This window comes from Strix aluco, chromosome 3, assembly GCF_031877795.1.
Source record: "Strix aluco isolate bStrAlu1 chromosome 3, bStrAlu1.hap1, whole genome shotgun sequence".
Taxonomy (NCBI): domain Eukaryota; kingdom Metazoa; phylum Chordata; class Aves; order Strigiformes; family Strigidae; genus Strix; species Strix aluco.
The window spans coordinates 31,321,529-31,331,489 of record NC_133933.1 but is presented as its reverse complement, the minus strand read 5'-3'; positions in this window follow the sequence as shown (position 1 = coordinate 31,331,489).

The following is a 9,961-nucleotide window of genomic DNA, read 5'->3' as shown; positions in this document are numbered from 1 at the left end:
TTTCTTATTGTAACTCACATATGACAATTCATTCTGAGTGAAACAAGGAACAACTTCTGTGGCAGGAATAGCTGCGAGAAGGCAGCTACACTTTTCCTCAGTGGCTTGTGTGAAGTTCCTAGCTGAGAAAATGCCAGTATCTGTGTACACACACACTTCTGTGCATACTTCAGTTCCCAGCTATAATATATTGTTAGTAAAGGTTTGGGGTTTTGTGCTTTGGGCTGGCCTAGCTAGGAGTGAAGAAAGGGAGACTTACTCTGTGGTTTCACAATTGGCTAAACCCATCTAACTGTGGGCTGTCACCGAAAGCAGTGTTCCCACTCTTCCCCGCTGTGGGAGCAGGTTGCTTTGCAGCCAGCTCCACAAGCTGATGGTGCTCTGATCTTGCAGTATCTGCATTTTTTTAGGCAATGCATTAAGTCAATAGCTCTTTGATGGGGACAAAGCGCTTTTTGGACTGGAAATCAGCAGAATCAATATTGGCCATGGATATGGGAATTCTGGAGGAGTGCAAACAGGCACCAAAACAATCACCACAACAGAAGATCGTTGCTTCTTGTCCTGGGCAGATTGGTTTTTACTGGTGGTAGAGACCTGAAGTCACAGGGCAGCTTTGTGTGCATGTGTATTGCTAAGGTCAGAGATTTTACATCATGGGGGAAAATACAGGCTTTAGTCAGAGTGGCTTTAAAGTGGGTATCAAGTTTATTTGAACAAGGTTCAAATGCAGGAATTGTCAGTTCTAATAAATTAAAAACAATTCTGAAATACATTGCATGACAATATAAGTGTGATGGCTTTATGAGGTAATAATTTGATGTCTAATAAGGATGACAAAAGCAATGCTATTTTATTGATACAATACTATAAATTAAAATAAAAGCATCTAAAAAGAAGAAAATAGCAACACAAACTGCAAACTCTCTCCTAATAGCGCTTTGCACATGTATCTTTGTTTCTCTTTCCCAAAAGAAAGACAAATAAATATTTCTAATGTAGCTTTTGAATTTATAGTGCTTTTTTCATCTGGTTTCCTTGGGCTTAGGCAAAGGATACTGCGTGTGTCACCTCTATTTTCAGAATTTGTCTTCTACCTCTGCTTTTCAGCTTCATGCCAGTATTTGTATAGTATTTTAACAAAGGCTGACTTCCCGTGATATTAAAATATAATGGTGTGTTACAGAGAAAATGTCAGACAATTCTACTTCTTATTTTTATTTTTGCCTTGTGCTTTCCACATGCCTTCCTTTAATCTTGGTGCAAGTGAAATGTAGGGATGGGATTTTCATTTAAAATTGCAAAGTTGCAGTCAACAACTGAGGCTGTAGTCAACAAGCCAGGCTCAGTAGTAAGTCAACATGACTGGTATCTTGCAAAAAGCACTCAGCATCTTGCAGAATGTGTTGTGTCTAATACCACATAGAAAAGCTACACTGAATTTGTAGTATTTAGCAGAAGTGACTATCAATGTTTACAAGTCATCTATGAAAAAATACTCCTGCCCATGACTTGATAAAGCCAAAGGTGAGACAGATATTTAGAAAGAAGATGGAAAATCTTGTGCTTTAGAGAGCACCTTACCACTTTGGTGAACTGAATTCAGTGCCTTGCCCTGCTAGTGAGCTGTTGGCAATGGTGGGCAAATTACACACCAGCACTTTCACAGGTGGTCACTGACTGTGTTTTCCTCAGATTTGAGCACCCAGTTCAAGACACCTGAGGTCTGACTTTTGGAAGTGCTGAGCTCTCAGAAAGGCAGCTGAGTCAATAGAAGCTGTGCTGTGAAACTATAACATGCTATAAAATGTTAAGTACTCCAGAAAATCAGGTCCAAGACATCTCCTCTTAGGTACCGAGCCACTCTTGGTTATTCCCATTTTTAAAAGAGGAACAACACTATGCCTTACATTGGTAGATGCTGGAAGACAAATTTAGCCATACTCATAAAATATCCAGATCCTGTGACAATAAGCGAGTCCAGAGGAGGGACATGAAGGGACATGATCAGGGGGCTGGAGCACCTCCCTTATGAGGACAGGCTGAGAGAGTTGGGGTTGTTCATCCTGGAGAAGAGAAGCCTCTGGGGAGACCTTATAGCGGCCTTCCAGTACTTAAAGGGGGCCTACAGGAAAGATGGGGAGGGACTTTTTATCAGGGAATATAGTGATAGGACGAGGTGTAGCAGTTTTAAACTGGAAGAGGGTAGATTTAGATTAGATATAAGGAAGAAATTCTTTACTGTGAGGGTGGTGAGACACTGGAACATGTTGCTCAGAGAAGTTGTGGCTGCCCCCTCCCTGGAAGTGTTCAAGGCCAGGTTGGACGGGGCTTTGAGCAACCTGGTCTAGTGGAAGGTGTCCCTGCCCATGGCAGGGGGGTTGGAACTACATGATCTTTAAAGTCCCTTCCAACCCAAACCATTCTATGATTTTATGATAAACACCTCATAGCAGAATTAATAATTAATTTTTCTCACAGCTTTATTAATATATGGTTAAAACTAGGAAGAATTCCTGCACTGGGTATTTATATGCTGCACAAATGATTCCAGTGTCTAGAAGGCACTTGGACAGAGTGGATAGCTAACTATGAGCAGAAGGGTGACTCCATTTCATATCAACAAGAAATGGATGCTTTTAAAATTTTGCTTCCATTAAGTGCTTTTTACAATTAGAATCTAAACTTCTTTAACTGAAATTTTTAAAGTCTAGTTCTATTTACACTGGTGTGATTATGATCAATCTGAGATTACCTGAGAATGGCTATATGTTGCAAGTTTGTCATAAGAGGTATGAGGTTTTTTTTGACCTATGCTTTAAACTGAGAAAATCCTGTTTCAAAATATGTACATCCTATTAGTTGTTTAATATCAAACTCTTAACACAGTACAGAGTATCTAGGACCTGGTGTTGCAGTACCAAGTATCCAGTGATGATGCTCAGTGATGACACTGGATTAAAATATTCCTTCTTCCCCCTTGTTCCACCCTTGGGTGCCAGCTGCACCTTTGCATGGGGAAGCAGTGTCCCCACCCTTGGTTGCACCAGTGCAACTGTTGGTGCAGGTTCTCTGTGAGGCAAATCTGACCTAGCTCAGCTGAAAACAAAACAGAAACATTTTTTTTCAGAGGCAATTTCCTTGCTCAAAGAAATTAAGCCCAAACTATTGAAAATCAGCATCTTTTAGACAGGGTCTTTTAGTGTATCCTACATTCATGTTAACTGTATTTGAATAAACAATACCAATACAGACTTACATTTTCAGATTAGTCTCTATTCTGTTGGTAATTTATATTGCATCCTCTTACAGTATATAGCTAGTGTCCATATAAAGGTTATTCTTTTATTACTATGTATTTAGCTGTCTGAACAGAACAGGTAGAATATTGCCTGTTTGCTGTGTATCAGTGGCAAACCTCCAGTTAACTTGGAAGATCTTACCTGAATTTTTGAAGGACTTCATAATCAGTAACCTATTTTCCTTCATTCCATTGACTCCCATGAAATCAAAAGGAATTTTGATTTCACAAAACATTGGTGCAGACTGTCCACCTAATTGCTTTGTTTACCAATAAGCTGTTTATTTTTGAAATAATATTTACAGTTCATCTTCTGTTTTTTGTCTCCATGACCCTCTTAAATAATTTAAAAAATCTATCAAAACGAATACTGTAGAATTTTCTAAGTATAAAAACTAAATACAAATGCCCTTCTATTATTTTCTGTTCTCATGATGTTTGTAGCTATTTCCTTGCAATTGCCTTTATGAGACAGTGTACAGGTCTTTTCCTTTCTTTCTTTCTTTCTTTCTTTCTTTCTTTCTTTCTTTCTTTCTTTCTTTCTTTCTTTCTTTCTCACTCTATCTCACTTTTTTCTTCCTCCCTTCCTCCCTTCCTTCCTTCCTTCCTTCCTTCCTTCCTTCCTTCCTTCCTTCCTTCCTTCCTTCCTTCCTTCCTTCCTTCCTTCCTTCTTTCCTTCCTTCCTTCCTTCCTTCCTTCCTTCCTTCCTCTATTCTTTCCATGAGAACTGAAAACTTGCATATAGAGTTGTATGTTTGGAGGACATGCTTAATGATGTAAAAACTCTCATGCATTCTGGCTGGTTTTAATAATCAATAAACAGTTTTTGTTCTCTTATCAAAAACAAGTTCAAAACATCAAAACATTTATCATTATCAAAACATTATCAAAAACATTTCAGACCAAATTCTCTTATCTAAAACAAGGACAGACCAACAAAACTATGTGTTCAAATATGACAACATTTGCAAACTCCTTCTTCATTAATAGCACTTTAAGACTTGCTAAGCCTTATTTTAACTCATCACGTAAGTCAGATCACAGATTCCTCTTTTGTATCTAAAGGCTCAGTATTGTTTCCTAATTATAATAAGAATGTATATGGGACAATGGTCACATCTGTGTTCCCTTCAATAATTCAGACGTCAGATAGGCTGATACAAATCAAAGGTAAAATAAAAAGTAATTTTTAGGATAAACATTAAGATACTCGTGAGGACTTTCTTTTTTAGGAAGCCAATGACAAATGAACTGCCAGTTTCCCCATTTAAGTTAAAGAAATTTCTGTCAAAACTATTATTGTGATTCATCTTGATGAAAGCAAAACTGTTTTCCTTTTTAAATGAAATTTTAAATTCAGCAATCAGAAAAAAAACAGTCCTTTGCAGACGCAAAGGAACTACTTCAAGAATACACTGTCAAACGTGCAGACTTTTTATATTGTCATGGATAGGGAGTGACTGGTTATAAGGTAAAAAAGTTCTTGTAGATTCTTAAAATGTTTAAAGGAAACAGATAAAATACAGATGTTTCTTCACCATAAAATCAGTGACCATGCCTGGGTCATTAGTAGGGTCTGAGTTTTTTAGATATACATTCATGCACAAATCTCTGCTACTTTAATGAACTGTGTAAGTGGAAACAAATTTTGCAGCAATAAGCGGTTCTGCCTGAATGATTTAAATTCAGCAAATTCATAAATATTTAAAAACTGGTCCTTATACTGGGAGGTACGTGGGAACTCTAGCTTCTGTTGGATCCCCAAGCCCTGCCTGAAGAGCAGAGCTGTTGCTAACCACTTGCACTCAAACTTGACTCCAGCTGTCATTCACCAGAATTGTGTGCATTAATTTGAGGAATTCAGATTCTGAATAAAGTATACAATTATAATGTGCGGATATACCATATTTTGGTACTGATAAAGTGGGGGGGGGGGGGGGGGGGGGGGAAATCTAGACCTAGTTTAACCAAGACTAAATTAATGTTAAAGTCCCTTATCCCTTCTCTAAATTGGCCCAAACAGCTGGAACCACAGAGGATTTCTTTATCAAATCTGCACATTTAGGCTGCCGTTTTAGCAGCCAAGAGGCTAATTTCTGACTTGTTGCTGGCCAAAGTGTGGTTAACCTCACAGAAATGTAACATTCCAGCAACAAGAATTCATTTTTACCCACTGTTGCCGCTAACCAAATGCTAACATTTTACTTTGGAGAGCACAATATTATTCAAGCTGTCTTGCAATACTCTAAATGTTTGTACCATTAAAAACTGATGACAAACTGATTTGTTCATTACATCTTAAATGTAACTGCCAAATACTCTATCCCCAACTTAAATGCTGTGTTTTGAGGATAAGGTAACCCAGCCTGTGTGTATAGGTAGGCAGCCAGAAATAAGCACAAAAATCTGGCTTCGTTCTGAGCAAAACCTGCTGGTTTTTTTAAAGCTCTGTATGAAGGGAGAAATACTTCTTCTGAATGACTGTGGTCTTTCAGAGCGTCTAGAGATGTGTCTCTGGTCAAGGCTCTCAGAGCTCATGTTGGAAGGGTGCAGAATGGGCCATCCCGGGAAATACTCTGGGAAAAGGCAATGCAGTTCCAGGAGGCACAAAAGGGACATTGATTCTCTTCTCCTTCTCAGAGGTGGTCTGTGATTTGTTTCCTCCTAGCCAACTCTGAAAATACCAGACCATCCCTGGAGCTAACATGGGTAGGGCAGGGTCAGGGAGCCTGAGCAGTAGAAATACCTGAGCAGGGAAGGGATCACAGGGGAAGAAAAAGCCCATGTTATATTTACCCTTTGTCTCCTGTGCTGTTTGCTCTTAACTGATGAAAAAGAAACAGCAAACCTACCAAAGCAAAAGGGATGCCTTATTGGAAGTCCCTGAGAAGCCTTCTTTACTGGTGTTTCCTGTAGCACACACTATCTATCTTATAGACGTCATTTATTTTCTACTGTTATAATAGGGAAATTAATTTATGTGGAGTGGAATTTGATCTTTTAATGGGAATGGGTTTTGTATATTAGCTAACCTTGCAAGGCGTTTCAAACATTTCATCTTTTCACCCAGGAAAAAGAACTTCATTCAGCAATTCTCAGACTCCTTTGAACTTTGCACAGGAAACCACCTGGAAATGTATGATAAAATATGCAGTTAAAACAGAAAAAGCAAAGCACATCACACAGCCTAATATAGCCTAGTACAACAGAATATTCCATCCATGAACACGGACAGTAAATATGCCTCTTTTTTTCTCAAGGGGTTAGACTGAGTTTAGACCAAACCCCTTGTGATTTCACCTTTCACTAGTTACCATATGAAACTCCTTTAGCTTAATGCATACAAAGTCATATAGATCTGCCACTTAATAATATGCATGTATTTATGTTTTAAAATTAATCTGGATAAAGCTGAGACCTAGCAGGTTTCTGACTTACAAAGCTTGTGTTCAGAGTTCCCATTCAGGCAATCTCTGCTCTGTACTGCATTTAACTTCTGGGTGTGATTCCAGTCATCCTGCTCTCCCAGGTTGTCCTACAAGCTGGAGAGCCATCCTGCTCAGGCCCTTTGGGAACATTTTGTGTTAGCAATGTGTCAGGCTCAAACCTGCTCCACTGAAGCCAAGAGCCAAACTCCCCCTGCATTTGGGCTCTATCTCAGCCATAAGGAACACAGTGACTGTCTTTGAAAATGTTTCCTCTTCTTCAACACATAAAAAATTCTCATCTTTTGGCTTTTTCTTTTATTCTTTAGCTGAGAAGAAGGTAAAAAGTGTGGTCAGGTATCCTTCTGTATTAGGGCTGGCTAAACACTGAGTGCACATGTGTAGTTTTTCACATTTGATCTTCTGTGCTGTGGCCACGTTAAGAAACCAGCAACAAGGTGCTGCTCAGACAAAATGCGGTGGAGCATCTGAATGCCAACTGTTGGCAAACAAAGGCCAGTGCCAGCACCTCTGGGTCATCCTGGCTCCCGGCTGCACACTGAGCCCAAACCCTCCCAGTCTGAAGCCAAGGGACTCCTGGAGAACCTCTGCTATTGCTGCCCATGAACCCTTCTTATCCTCTCTGAGGTATGTGGTATGTGTTTTGTGGCTTTCAGCTGTGCGAGGGTTTGGTATGTAGTTTATAGGCTCACTTGAAGGTTGGGATTACTTGAGCTGTAATCTAGTTACATGCTGTTTCTTTTAAGTATCTTCTTTCTGGAACATGCCAGGTTTATCACCACATGCTTTTCCAGCTCTGCCACTTTATGTAAATAACACCCAAACACAACACATCTGAATGTCGGCAGAGGGAACAGAGCGTACAGCAGCCTTGGCACTGAATGCCAGCCTGGATGACCCTCCAACCAGGCGACCCAGAATTTGGCGGCTGCTTTGCTGAATGTCGCTCTGAGCTGAAGCATCTGCTTTGGCTGCACTAGCAGTGAAAGTTTTCACAGCTGCCAGACTGGGCTCCATTTACTCTGAATTTACATGCTTTTTAGGAGCTGGCCTAGCTTGCAACAGCACATAACTTTAACATTAGACTTATAAAATGAGCCTTTGATGCTTTGGAGCTCCATGTGTGTACTCTCCTCAATGAGGAAGAGCTGAACAGGAAGCACAGGCTGATGGGCAGTGTTACTGAGTGAGTAATATTAGTTGCTCTGTCCATTTCGTAATGTTTCTGAGTGGAAGAAACAAAGTATTGACATTCACAACAGGGAACTGAAGCAAAAGATATGTATCTCACATAAAAAATGGAGCTAAGCCTTGCCTTCCTAAAGGCAGAGACATTCATATATATGTCAGTTTGTTCTGCTCAGAACAATTTTCAGTTACCAGACAGAATATGAACACGGTACTTAAATTTCTGTAGGGCAGAACTATCATGGTGAATGTAGGAGTATCTTGTAAGTAATTCCAGAACTGTGCGATTCTTGCAGCTAATGGTACAATCCTCTTATTTTTTGTGATAGCTACGTTAAAGTGGGCACCAAAGATGCCATGACTAATTGTGTGTTTACCATCTGTTATCAATATCTCCATGTGAATTAATTAGCAAGGGCCTGAGAGTCCTCTGTTTACGGTCTTCCATGAAAGTAATACTGATCGGCACTGACACAGTATTAAATTGCTTCCCCTTCTAATATGGCCCTTTTGACAAAAGATTAGCCCTGCCACCTGTCCCCTTGGCTAATGATTACTCTTCTCAAATATTCCTCTCGCGAGCTGAAACTTAATAAATACAAGAACATTTTACCAGTGTAATTGTTTATTGATACTAAGAGCATTAAGATGGTCCTCACTGTTGTTGGTGTCTCACTGAGACTAGTATTCTCTTAAGGAGAACTGAAGATAGAAAACACTTTCAGTTAGACGTTAGTGTTCCTGCCAGCCTATTTTGAATGTATCTCCTACACTGAAACTGCTTACTGCTTTATCTGTAAGGCAAACTGCAAAAGGTTCAGTGCTGAAGCTTCTTTGGGCAGACACAGTCTCCTGGTTTCTGGATAAGCCTGATGCTCTGAATAGTTTCACATGTGATCACTAGCAGTCCTGAATCTGATGTTCTGCAAATATCCTGTGATACTGATTTACAGCCTACTACTCTGGCAAATGCTGCTGCAATATATTTCCAGAAAATGAAAAAAGGTCAAAACCACAAATAAGGCAGGTTCATTAACCCTCCTAACACCCTTCCCCCCTGAAATCTTTAGATGACTTTCAGCAAATTTTTTTGGAAGTATTCCTTCATCTCTAATCAGATGACAAAAGTGTTTGTTTTATTTAATCATGGCTGTGAAACTGAGCCTTTATTTTTTTCTTATCTTCCTTTTTTCATAACGACCCTTTTGATATGCCTCTCTCTTCGTGACCACATGAAATTTGGCTAGTGATGAAAAGACCAAATGGGCTCCACTGAAAACTTTCAGAACGTGCAGAGTTCAGTTCAAGGGGCTGGCAGGTCTCTGGAGGGGCTGCAGATTAACCACGACTCAACTCATATCCAGAAATCATGCTAATTTCAGTATGTGCAGTTACCTAAAGAGGCGTAAGTAATCTCAGTAACAGGAAGGGAGTTCCTACCTATCTTGGGTGGGAAGTCAGTATGGTCACATAACTGACAATATAGAGCTCAGGAGGAAGACCATTTATCTTTAAAAAGGTTGACTTCTGAAAACTGCTTTTGCAGAAGAAGAGTTCACAGTCCTGAATGAAGTCTAGGAGGAGAGCAAGGTTGAGGAGAGCTGTTAACATGAAAAGTTTACCTCCTGAGTGCTCTCTGCAGGAGGCACCTGGTTTGGGGTCCCAGCTGAGTTGCTGCTTAATAGCTCATCTGGGTGCCAAAAGCTGTTTCGTGACATTCTTGGCTTAAGCATTGCAAAAGCAGTGGAACATTTTTGCTAAACAGAGCCTTTAGTCTTTAAATCATTGCTTTCTGGATGAAAACCCAAGAAAATTGAGAGCAATGTCAAAATGCTAAAACCTTAGTGTTCAGTCAGAAACAGTTTTGTCCTGAATCTCAATGGCTGGCTCCAAAGTTTCCTGATGTATACATTAGCAAATAGTTGCCTTTTTGTATGAATAGTAATCTGCCATGTCCTCTGAGCATCATGGATGAGCTCGTGTTCCATCAAGCGCACCTCCAAAAACTACTTTAAGCTCAGCTAAT